Source organism: Lactuca saligna, chromosome 3 (assembly GCF_052625555.1).
Source record: "Lactuca saligna cultivar CGN05327 chromosome 3, ASM5262555v1, whole genome shotgun sequence".
In the NCBI taxonomy this organism is placed as follows: domain Eukaryota; kingdom Viridiplantae; phylum Streptophyta; class Magnoliopsida; order Asterales; family Asteraceae; genus Lactuca; species Lactuca saligna.
Window position 1 is genome coordinate 200108348 of NC_136419.1, and position 13435 is coordinate 200121782.

A 13435-nucleotide genomic window follows, 5' to 3' on the forward strand; every position below is an offset into this window, starting at 1 on the left:
AATGACCTCACAGAAATCAATGTCACCCCCTTCATCACTGTTCCAAGCTCAATAATGGCTTGCTAAAGGCGCACTAATGGCCAAATTTTCTAAATTGGGTCCAACTCCTCAAATGGGCCTTCCCTTAAGCCCAAACATGTCCTTGGCGCATTAACTGACTTCTGATGGCCCATTAAGGCCCAATAGCTGATAAGTCCAGATATTGGACCAATCCGAGGCCCAAAATACGTAAAGCCCAAAACTTGAGAGTATGAAGGCGTACTGTTCTATATGCTAAGCATACAGGCTGTATGGCTTATACACTACGCATATTGGCTTGTACGCCCAACTTACTACTCTGTTAAGCCATATTCTCCAAAACTGCTTAATCTTTTTAGACCTTAAGTCTAAATTACAAATGTGAGTCCATTACCTATCTTAACTCATAAAGTTGATTACTTGGTGGCTAGCAACCCACCAAATGGACCCAAACTTGGAATGTAGCAACTAACTTCCATGGAAAGGACTAGAACTCATGCATGGTCACAAAAGGGCCTTAAAGATAGAAACTTTACTGACATAGGGGGACATTTAGCACTTAGGGTGGCAACCCTAAGCCTAGAAACGAAGTTGAATCACAAAAATCCATTCTTGGGACCTAAGGAGGTCCAAAACTCCATTACCATAAATCTAAACATTCATGAAGCAAGTTGAAAGCTTTATACCTCTAATGAGTGCCAATTGGTGATGAAATATCGGATCCTTGAGCTCAAGATACTCAAGTTCATCTTCTCCAACTTCTCCTTTCTTCTTTCAAGCTTCTAAAAACCACCAAGAACTTCACAAAGCCAAAAACACACAAGGATGAAGGATGAGAGGTTATTTAGGGTTTCTGAGGTTGAGAGGCTGGTAAGGAGGCTAGGGGTTGAGTCATAATGTTATATTTATATAGCTTAAACCCTAAAAATTAGGGTTTTAAGCCTGCATGCGTACGTTGCGTGTACACCTTGGAACACTGCGCATACGTGGCTCTGCCCCCTGCAACCAATGTTGCACTATGACCTGCATACGCCAAGTGTAACGACCCAAAATTTAAGACCAAAAATTTCATTTAATAAATCATTACTTAAAGTAAAGTCATCATTCCAAAACATAATATGAGTATAAGTTTTCAAAACACATGTTCATTATCAGAGTAAACATTCCCCAGGCTGTCTAATCTATGGTGTGTGCCATGCGATCACCCCGAGCTCTTCCCTCCGCTACCGGAAGTACCTGAAACCAAAACTGAAAACCGTAAGCACGAAGCTTAGTGAGTTCCCCACCCTACCACATACCATGCATAACCACATACTGCACATACTGGACCACGCCCACTATCTTGGGCCTCGCCCCCTACCTCGGGCCTCGCCAGCTACAACGACCCTGCCGCTCCAGGCCCCGCCTGGCTTCGAGCCCCGCTCGGATACAGATATGTTTTACTTAGGCCTCGTCTGTCACAGGGCCTCGCCCGCCAACAAATAATACACATAAACATTTCACAACACATAACTAACACATGCAACTGGTTCTATCCTAAGGCCTCGCCTATCCTGGGCCTCGCCCATGTCCTGCTACTGATGAGTCATGGGACCCCGTCCACGCTCCTAATAGTAGTGAGGTACGGGCCTAGCCCACTCTCACTCCTGTTCTAGTGTGGGCCTCGCCACTATTCTGCTACTAATGAGATATGGAACCCCATCCACACTCTGCTATTGGTGAGATACGGGACCTCGCCCACATTCACCTCCCTACCAGGCACATACATGTATCACACAGAAAACAAGTATAAACTATCATATAAACAATTCCTTGGGCACCCGCCCGCTAATACTAGACCTCGTCCTAAAAATAATACTAGCATGCTGTGCCTAGGGCTAACCCCCGGGTCTTCTACTCATAACTACATGGGACGGCATTGTGGCCTTAGACCCATTCACACAAAGGGAACTCACCTGCACTGGCTGAACTTGCTGATGATCTCACTAGTTGCTGCCCGACAACTCACGGAACTCCTGCTCCCCTTGCTCCCCGAACTACCAATATCAATGCAACACTGAGTCTAACTGACCCCCGAAAGATAACCAAGTCCACCCTGGTCCAAGGTCATAGTCCTGGTCAAAGTCAACCTTCCAGGTCAACCCTACTCGCCGAGTCACCCTAGTGACTCGCCGAGTTCAAAATGATCATATTCCTTCCATTCGCGACTCGACTCGCCGAGTCAGTCCATGACTCGCCGAGTCTACCGATTTCTGAGTCCTGACCTGTCCAACTCACTGAGTCTCCACCCGACTCACTGATTCGAGTCTCAACTCGAAGGATTTGGGGTTTCGCAACCTGACTCGCCGAGTCCAAGAACAGACTCGCCGAGTACAAGGCAATCTTCATACGACTCGACGAGTTGTTCTTCCCACTCGTCGAGTTTCTCCACAATTTCATGCTACTCGCCGAGTCCACTCAAAGGACTCGCCGAGTCCCTTCAGATCTCCTTACATGCAGAGGACATTTGAGTCATGCATGAACTCCAAACTGTAGATCCACCCTTCCCAAGCCTTTTCCCCACATAAAGTTGCAAACTTTACGTGTAGAGAAGGAGATCTAGGCAAAATATGCGATAAACTAGGGCTTAAGGTAAAAAGGCTCTATGATCCACTCAAGGGCTGATACTTTACGGAATTCTAGACCAAAATAAGCATGGATCTGAGGTAGCAACCTCAGATCTGAACCTCTAGCTCAAAGGTTACTCTTAAGCCAAGAATGCCCAAAACACACACAAAGATCTAGGTGCAAATGAGGGGAGATATCAGCTTGTTACCTCCAAGATGAACACCACTGAAGTAGATCTCAAATCTACACCTCCTGCTTGAAGCAACCTACTTTCCCTTCAAGTTCCTTTCCCCAAAGTTCCTTCCTCCAAGCTTTAACTCTCAAAATGATGGAAGCTCTCCCGAAATCAAGGGCACTGGCTCTCTAGGGTGATATGGGGGCTGAGGGAGGGACATAACACCCTTTAAATAGGATACAACTCCCGGAATTAGGGTTTTCCTCATTCAGACCAGACTCGCCGAGTCACCTTGGCCGACTCGTCGAGTCAGTCGCTTACTCCTCGACCCGGATCCCGCTTGGACTCACCGAGTCCCTCCTTGGACTCGCCGAGTCTACCCTAAAATTAGGGCTTTTCTTTCCTTTCTTGGCCTTCGAAACTTTGGGTGTTACAACTCTCCCCCACTTAAACTAAACTTCATCCTCGAAGTTCACTATACTCCACTGCCTGCGATCTGTCTCCAATACCTCACCATTCGTTCTAACACCAGCTGCCTAACTTTGCTGGCGCTCCACTCAGTCATTCAGACCAACGTCTATCCTTACCAATAATGATCTCGGGTGCACCCTGACCCTGAACATCCTGGAAACACGACTTACTCAACCGACAATCTTTCTGGTACTCTCCGGGTACTGCAACATAGGGGTTCACCCCTTCTTTCCTTGCACGATTTCCTTGCCTTCCCAAGGCAACGCTCCATAACCATCTATCTCCTCTGCCACCGTGAAGACCATGTCTTCACCCAATCTATTACTCCCGCTACTCAGTACGGGTCATCATTGCCAGTATCCACTTGGCGTTCTTTCTACTACCGTTCGGTGTCGAGCAACCCTCGACCGACTAACCGAATTCCACTATACTCTGCATCCCCGCACCACTACTGACTAGAAATTCTGCTATTCCTTATCTGGCTTCCGGATGAACTGAGACCATCCTGGTCCCTACCAACCTATCAATATCTGGATTACCGACTCTCACCGATTGCTGTCCCAACACAACCACTAGTCGCTCCTAGCAATATTCGAAGAAACTCCCGCCACCTATACTTCTCAATCTATTCTACCAGGTTGGCACTGCAATATTCTGGGATCCTTGATCCCCCTATCTAGACACTAAGATCCTTACCAGGTCCTACCTGCACTGCTAAAACTCACGGGCCTCGCCCACAGGTCTCACCCAACCATACTACTGAGCAACCCTGCTCTCAGGTCTCACCTATACTGCTATCCTCATACGGGCCTCGCCCACGGGTCTGACCCGACTATATCCTAGAGTGGCCTCTTGCAAGGTCTCATCTCTCAATGGATATACAGGAAACTCCATACCATTCTCATCCATTCCCCATTCCCGATCCCTATCTGAATGCTAGGAGATAAGGGCCTTGCCCCGACTCCGCCAACGAAGCTACTACAGAATGCTACAGCTGCCCCGTAGTCTGACAACACTTCCACCACTGACTGCTAGTGAATGCTACAGCCGCCCCGTAGTCTTACATCACTTTCCACCACTGACTGCTAACACGAAAACATCTCCTGCTATTTGATCTCAAGATCTCTATTCCGACTCACACGAGTCCTACATGCGACCCTTTAACCTGAATCCGAACCACATACCCACCATTACCCTTTAGACGCATGCACTGATGGGAGGTTCTCAAACTCCCAACCCTGAACTACTCAATCCATCAAATGCTGAACTACATCCTTTCCTTCTCAGAAATCATATACCCGCTCTGGATTTGCGTGCCCTTAACCTTATACACTCGGAGGATTCTCCCCCACTTCGATCCTGCTCACGCCTCGATGCTTAATGAAGAGAAATCCCAATCCTTGCTACCATAATCAATCCGCTGAGGAATCCCAAGCTTACCATAGCTAAGGATCTAACCTGTCCATTCTAAAACTTATACGACTCCGAACTAGCGAGACATACCGAGTCTCTCCAAGGCATGCTACAGATACTACACCCTAAGTAACCTTCTTCGATACAACCCGCCCCTTATTTACTAACCAATATCCAAGGTATGCAGCTGGCATATAACTCGATCATAGACAACCCGCTCAAAAATAAAATACTCATATAGAAAATGATGCAGAACCATAATAATATAATCATGCACAAAATAAAAGAACTGAAAACGGAAGTCGCATACCTGCAACGTCCAGCGCTGCTTGCGTCTCCAAAGTAGCCATCAGAAAAGCCCTGCCTCCAACTGCAGGAGCCTCCACACGGCCTTGACGGCCGTCTGTGATCCTAAAAGTTGCAGGGGCAGGTGCCATCACCCGTCCTGCTGGAAACAAACTGGGGCACTGGGCCTTCTTGTGGCCCCACTGATTGTAGTGAAAACATATCAAGTCTGATCCCTGGGTGATGGTAACAGTACAATCTCTGCTAAAATGACCAGTCTGACCGCACCTAAAACAACCAGACTCACCACCACTACCACTCCTGCACGCGCCTCCGTGCATCCTGCCACACTTTCCGCATCGACTGCGGTCCTGATGATCCCTCGATCTTGAATCCGATTCCTTGGGCCTTTTGCCCGAACTCGCGGCTACCTGAACCTCATCCGGCTTCCTCTTCGGGATCTGCTCCAAATCAATTTCCCTCTCCCTGGCCCGAGAAATCATATCTTCCAATTTCTTACAACCGGACTTGCTCACGAACTCCCTGATGTCATCCCTCAACATCTCATGATATCGTGCCTTCTTCATCTCCTCATCCGCGACATACTGCGGAACAAGAAGGGCTCTCTCTTTGAACTTGGTGGTGATCTCCGCCACAGTTTCAGTAGTCTGCGTCAAATCTTGAAACTCCCGGGCCAACTGCTACACCTCAATAATCGGTGAAAACTCTGCTCTGAACCTAGCTGAGAAATCACTCCAAGTCATTGCATCCAACGCTGCATCATCACCCAAAGCATGACCAATCTCTTCCCACCAATCCCTCGCTCTGTCCTTCAGAAGACAGGAAGCGAGTCTGACCTTGTCCTCCTCAGGACACCGACTCGTACGAAATGCGTTGGCAACATCAGCCAACCATCTGCTGCTAGCGATGGGGTCCCTAGCCCCATGATAATCTGGTGCCCCGCAAGCCCTGAACTCCCGAAATGTCAAGGTACGCGCTCCCAGCAAGGCCATCATCTCAGTACGGAAGGCTCCCAGCCTCTCATCCAAAATCTCCAATATACCCTCCTTGAACGTGCCAAAGATCACAGGAGTCTGAGCTAGAATACTGCGCATCACCTCGTCTGATATCAACTCTCTCATTCGCTCCTCGAGCTGATCGGCCCCTAAACTCGAGCCCAATCCCTCTCCAGCGCCTGATCCGACCGCTGGTCCCTCTTGCAATGTCACCATACTGAAACATATAACATAACCATTATCAGAATACTGCTCACTGCTGCGAGACCAAACATACTCACTACCAGGTTCCCGGTCTTGTCTTGGCCTTTCCCGAATCGAGTACGGATCCTCTGCTTTCAGTAGTACAGGCCCATACTACCTTCCACATCTATCCGTACTTTCCTCAAGAACTGCTTTGACTCCACTAGGTCCCTTTTTTACTACTACTGCTCCCAGTACTACCTCATCCTAGGCTTACCCTAGGGAAACCTTTGACTCAACTCAAACCAGTCCTAAGCTGCTGAAGGCCTCCTTGCAATGCCAGTTAGCCATTACCTGGATACCATCACATGTGACGAGGCTCAGATAATCCTTCAAGTAAAAGACTCGTTCCTACAACGGTTGGACTCAAACAAGAGCTGCGCAATAGGACCAAATCCAACACTCTGAGATTATTCAACCCTGATCACATGCGACGTGACGTATCCACCTAATGGCTAACTCCCATCACTTAGAATCCCACAATGCACAAAGCAAGCACCATTCAGACAAGGGAAAGCCTAACCATAACATACTCAAGCAACCATATCCACATAGCAAGAATCTTAACTAGCATGCAATACAGCTCATAAACTCAGGCATAACCTAATCAGGCTATCCTACAACTGACTATTCAACACTATCATGCAGATGAAAAACACATATAATAGGCACATAAGGCATCCTTCCTAGATCCTTAGTCCTAATCTAGCATGCTATTCTATTAACTGATAATCAAATCATAAACTTGTATGGGTATTTTGGGGTACTTACTTGGGCTCGGTTGATTGCATGCACCACACCTCTTTTCTCTTGTCAAAGTTCTTTTCTTTCTGAATTCTTTTTACTTTTCTAAAACCATTTTCTTTCTCAAAACTGTTTTTACCAAAACTGTCTTTCCATTTTGAAAACTTCCTTACCAATTCCTCAGTTTGAGTTCAGACACACCCGAGAGCAGGTCCGAATCCCTCAAACCAAGGCTCTGATACGAACTTGTAACGACCCAAAATTTAAGACCAAAAATTTCTTTTAATAAATCATTACTTAAAGTAAAGTCATCATTCCAAAACATAATATGAGTATAAGTTTTCAAAACACATGTTCATTATCAGAGTAAACATTCCCCAGACTGTCTAATCTTTGGTGTGTGCCATGCGATCACCCTGAGCTCTTCCCTCCGCTACCGGAAGTACCTGAAACCAAAACTGAAAACCGTAAGCACGAAGCTTAGTGAGTTCCCCACCCTACCACATTCCATGCATAAGCACATACTGCACATATTGGGACGCACCCACTATCTTGGGCCTCGCCCCCTACCTCGGGCCTCGCCCGCTACAACGACCCCGTCGCTCCAGGCCCCGCCTGGCTTCGAGCCCCGCTCGGATACAAATCTGTTTTACTGAGGCCTCTCCTGTCTCAGGGCCTCACCCGCCAACAAATAATACACATAAACATTTCACAACACATAACTAACACATGCAACTGGTTCTGTCCTAAGGCCTCGCCTATCCTGGGCCTCGCCCATGTCCTGCTACTGATGAGTCATGGGACCCCATCCACGCTCCTAATAGTAGTGAGGTACGGGCCTAGCCCACTCTCACTCCTGTTCTAGTGTGGGCCTCACCCCTATTCTGCTACTAATGAGATATGTAACCCCATCCACACTCTGCTATTGGTGAGATACGGGACCTCGCCCACACTCACCTCCCTACCAGGCACATACATGTATCACACAGACAACAAGTATAAACTATCATATAAACAATTCCTTGGGCACCTGCCCGCTAATACTGGACCTCGTCCTGAAAATAATACTAGCATGCCGTGCCTAGGGCTAACCCCCAGGTCTTCTACTCATAACTACATGGGCCGGCATTGTGGCCTTAGACCCATTCACACATAGGGAACTGACCTACACTAGTTGAACTTGCTGATGATCTCACTAGTTGCTGCCCGACAACTCATGGAACTCTTGCTCCCCTTGCTCCTCGAACTACCAATATCAATGCAACACTGAGTCTAATTGACCCCCGAAAGACAACCAAGTCCACCCTGGTCCAAGGTCAAAGTCCTGGTCAAATTCAACCTTCCAGGTCAACCCTACTCGCCGAGTCACCCTACTGACTCGCCGAGTTCAAAATGATTAGATTCCTTCCATTCGCGTCTCGACTCGCCGAGTCAGTTCATGACTCGCCGAGTCTACCGATTTCTGAGTCCTGACCTGTCCAACTCACTGAGTCTCCACCCGACTCACTGATTCGAGTCTCAACTCGAAGGGTTTAGGGTTTCGTGACTTGACTCGCCGAGTCCAAGAACAGACTCGCCGAGTACAAGGCAATCTTCATATGACTCGACGAGTTGTTCTTCCCACTCGTCGAGTTTCTCCACAACTTCATGCTACTCGCTGAGTCCCTTCAGATCTCCTTAATGCAAAGGACATTTGATTCATGCGTGAACTCCAAACTGTAGATCCACCCTTCCAAGCCTTTTCCCCACGTAAAGTTGCAAACTTTACGTGTAGAGAAGGAGATCTAGGCAAAATGTGATATCATCTAGGTTTGCTACTACCTGATATGTTATATGTTAGCATGATATGTTGTATGTGATAGTAGTAGAGTTCGGTTGTTGGGATCGAAGGGTAGTCAGACACCCCAGATATGTCTGACAGTATGTGATGATATGTTTGCATGCTGGCTTGTGATGTGATAGGGGTAGTAGGAGGGGACTAGTCCCCGAGTTCGGTTGTTAGGACCGAAGGGTAGTCAGCACCCCAAAATAGCTTGACATGGGTAGGTCAGCACCCCAGAATAGCTTGACATGGGTAGGTCAGCTCCCCAGAATGGCTTGACACGGGTAAGACGGCACCCCAGAATGGCCGCACGGGTAGTCGGCACCCCAGAATGGTCGTACCGGGTAGTCAGGCACCCCAGAATAGTCTGGCAGTATGTATGATATATATATTGTATGGTATGTGGTACGATGGGGGAACTCACTAATCTTTGTGCTTACAGTTTACAGTTTTGGTTTCAGGTACCTCTTCATCGAAGGGGAAGGAGCTGGCTCGGTAGCGGCACATCATGCACACACATTGGTTTCCGCATTTACTAGATTTCGTTGGGATTTATACTATGATGTTTCAATTGGTTGTATGACTTGAATTTTGAACATGGTTTATGTTGTGATGTAGTTTGGTCAAACAATGTTTTTATCTATTAACATTTTCAAAAGTAATGTTTTAAAAACGAAATTTTTGGACGTGAAAATTGGGTCGTTACAGATTGTACGTAGTAATATTGATAATCAACAGTTATATGAATTGTGTGTATATGATTATCCATAGTAATATTGATAATCAACAGTTATATAGACAGCGGACGCAATCCATAACTGATGCTTATCAACATTATTACGGATAATCATACGTTCACAATCCATATAACTGCTGATTGTGCATACAACTTTATAAGGTTGTAAGACCCCTTTTATTTAATAAATAAATAAACAAATTAATGAATGAATAGTAACCCTAAAATCAATAATTATATACCAAGGTGTTGGATTAGAGGAGTTAATTGGCACAATTCAGAAGTTGGGGGGCTAAAAGTGTAAGTTTTGGATTAGTTTTGTAAATATTTATGAAGGTAGGGACTAAAAATGTTAACATTGCTGAAGTTGATCCTTAGACTTTAATTGAAAAAAATTTAGAATGCTGAGGGCTAAAGAGTAAATTATGGACCTAATTTGAAAAAGATTTGTAGAGGGAGGGGTTGTTTGGTAAAATTCAGACGTAATTTTTAAAGGGTTCAAGAGGCAGGGCTTAAAGGGTAAATTTTAGGTTAGGATTGAAAGAAAAAGGGAAAAAAGGTACTAGACTTGCCATTATGGGGTGAACGTTCAAAGGTTACGGGATATATATAACCCGTCCATACCCTAACCCTAATGAAACCTCTCCATCCTTATGTCTCCCTCACCGGCGCCACCTCTCCACCATTTTCTCTCCACTACCGTCCCCTCCATAGCTGCCGCTGCAAACCGCCGCATCTTCCTTGCCGACGACGACCAAGCCGGTGACGAAGTTTCGTGACGTCCACCATTCTCCTTCTTCTCTTGTTTCAGCCGCCGCCATGAAGAGCCCTAATCCGCCACCTGTTGTTTCGCCGACTGGACGTCAACTGCTATATCTATGCTTCCAGTAACGTCGCAAGTAGCCATATGGTTCTCAAAACTGTTGGTCCTTCACAAGTCGCTATCCCGTCAACTATCGTCTTCAGTTCCACCGCCATCGTTAGCCACCGTTGTGGCCACTAGGGCTGCTACTACCGTCATCATGCACCACTAAGTGGTGGTTGCGTCCAGATTTTCTGAGAAAGGACTTCCTGGTGTGTGTTGCTGCTTGACGGGGAACCGAAAGAAACCACCGCCACCACCGTGAGTTGGTGGCTGCCATCCCAAACTGTTGTTTTCGCCGCCGTGAGCCACTATGTGGGTGGCTGGGGTGTATACTTTAATCTGAAGTGTGTCTATGTGTATCTTGTGTGGCTAGAAAACCAAGAAAAGGCCACCACCACCATGTGCCATCGCCGACCACCACTAGGGTAGTTGTATGTGTGTGTGAGTTATTTGGGTTTTTTCTTTGTAAATTGTAACTAGAAAGTAGAATAATGAAAAGAGACTCAAAATGACCACCGTGAGGTGGTGGCTGCCGCCGTGTTGGGCGGCGGTGTAATTAGTTGTGTTTGGATTGCTTTTGGAGTGTTTGGACACGATTGGACTATAAACCGTAACCACCACCGTGAGGTGGCCACCTCCGCCATAAGCTGCCATTGACCACCACTACCCAAGGTGGTAGTGGGTGGTGCCTGACTAGCGAAACCTTAATGGGCCTAGTGAAATCCTAATGGGCCTAATGAACCCTAATGGATCTAAGGACCTACCTATTGGGCCTATTGGGTTATGATTGGGTTGGAAACCCTAATTAGGGTTTAGAAAACCCTAATATTGGACATATGGGTTTTGGACTGTCGGGACTTGCATTTTGGATGACTGGATTGGGATTGTGTATTAAGCCCAACCACATTAAATGATTGACCCAATAGATTTATGGACTTAATGGATTAAGTTCTTAATGGGTTAAGTGAGAAACACTTAACCCTAATCATCATTTTATGTGAAAACCCTAATTTTACTTGGGCTTTGTGTTGGGCCTTTCTATTGGGATTTGGTGTTTAGGCCAATAATGGGCCATCCAAGAGTAATCATATAGACTAGAATATGTTGATGGTCTTTATGGTAAAGCCTATATGAGGGTTTGGCCCCAATTTGGAAAATTAGGCCGTAGATGGGCCATAGTTTGGGTCTTTATGATTATGAGATATTGGGCCATTAGAAATGCCAAATGTTTGGATTGGACTAAATGTTGGGCCTTTGAATAAGACTATGTAAAGGTTTGGGCCCAATTTTGAAAATTGGGCCATATGTTGGTCTTTGATTCCTAGTTTGACTTTTGGGCCTTTGGATCGGGCCTTGGGCTTGAATCAAGCCAAGATGGGGTAATATAGCATGTTACTCCAAGAACTTATGGTTATGTGTTGGGACCCAATTATTAATTGGGTGATGTTTTGATATTGACAGTTCAGGAATCTGTCATCCAGCAGCTGGGGTTGTGTCTGCGGGAGTTCATCGGTGTGAGGTGAGTTACCTTCCAGTAGAAGTGGTTCTAAGGCTACAATACCGTCCCACTAGTAGAGTTGTTTGGTAGATGATTGTCTTTGTGATAATCATCTAGGTTTGCTACTACCTATATGTTTATGTGTTATCATGATATGATGTTATGTGATAGTAGGTAGTCGGGGGAATAGTCCCCGAATACGGTCGTAAGGACCGAAGGGTAAGTCGGGCACCCTAGATATGCCTGATTGTAAGTTCTTGTTATGTTGTTATGTGGTAGTGGTAGGGGTGAAATAGTCCCCGTAGCCGGTTGAGATAAACCGGAGGGTAGGTCAAGCACCCCAAAATTGCTTGACATGGGTAGGTCAGGCACCCCAGAATTGTCTAGTAGGGTAGGTCAAGCCCCCCCAGAATTGCTTGACATGGGTACGTCGGGCACCCCATAATTGCCCGACAGGGTAGGTCAGGTACCCCAGAATTTCTTGGTAGTATGTTTGTTATATGGTATGTGGTATGATGGGGGGATTCACTAAGCTTCGTGCTTACGGTTTATAGTTTTGGTTTCAGGTGCTTCGTTTTCAAAGGAAAGGAGCTGGCTCGATCGCAACACATCACACTATGATTTTCCTCACATGAGATCATTGAGATTACACTCTGATATTATTTTATGATACTATGGTTTGAGTACTGACAGTTTGGTTTTGACATGAGATATTATTATGGATGTTTTTATACTGTTGGTTTATGAAATGTTAAACTAAAAATGAAATTTTTGGTATTGAATTTTGGGATGTTACAAAGGTTCATTAGGTACCAAATAAATAATATTTTATTTTATTTACCATTAGCCACGATCAATTATAAACTAAAAACCGATATTTAAAGTTTAGTCGTAGAGCGCTTAAGAACCGGCTATAGTATTTTAATAAAATTTCATTTTATACTTCAGATTTGGAGTTTTGGATGAGTTCTAAAGTCACTATTTTAAATCTCCTTTTAACAAAATCAAAATCTTATGAGTTTATGAATTTGTATAATAAAACTCATTTTATTTTATAAACTCAATTTTATACATTTTATGATAAAAGTGATATTTTGATAAACCAAAACTTGAGTAATGATACTTATGTTTTTAAATCTCATTTGATATGCATAAAATATAAAATCAACATGTTGCGTAATATTAAAAAAAGGTAATATTATATTAATTATCGACCTAAAAAGTAATCAGTAGTTTTATTATTTGCCGTTATAACACTATAAACTGATATTAGTCTTTTTAATAAGATAAAATTGCAAAACCTCGATTTTTTTGGGTTGGTGGTCATTTTGAGCTAGTTTCCTTACAGTTTTGGTCCCTATCCAAACTAAAAAGAATGGGTCCGCATATCTACAGACCCTCCCCCCCCTCTCTCTCTCTCGCTCTCTCTTTGCATCTTTTTCCTCATGAAACAAATATCTATATTGAAATATCAATCCAAAACCTCCTCATATTTGACCACCATAAATTGTGGTGTATACCAATAATTCATTGTTGTCATTG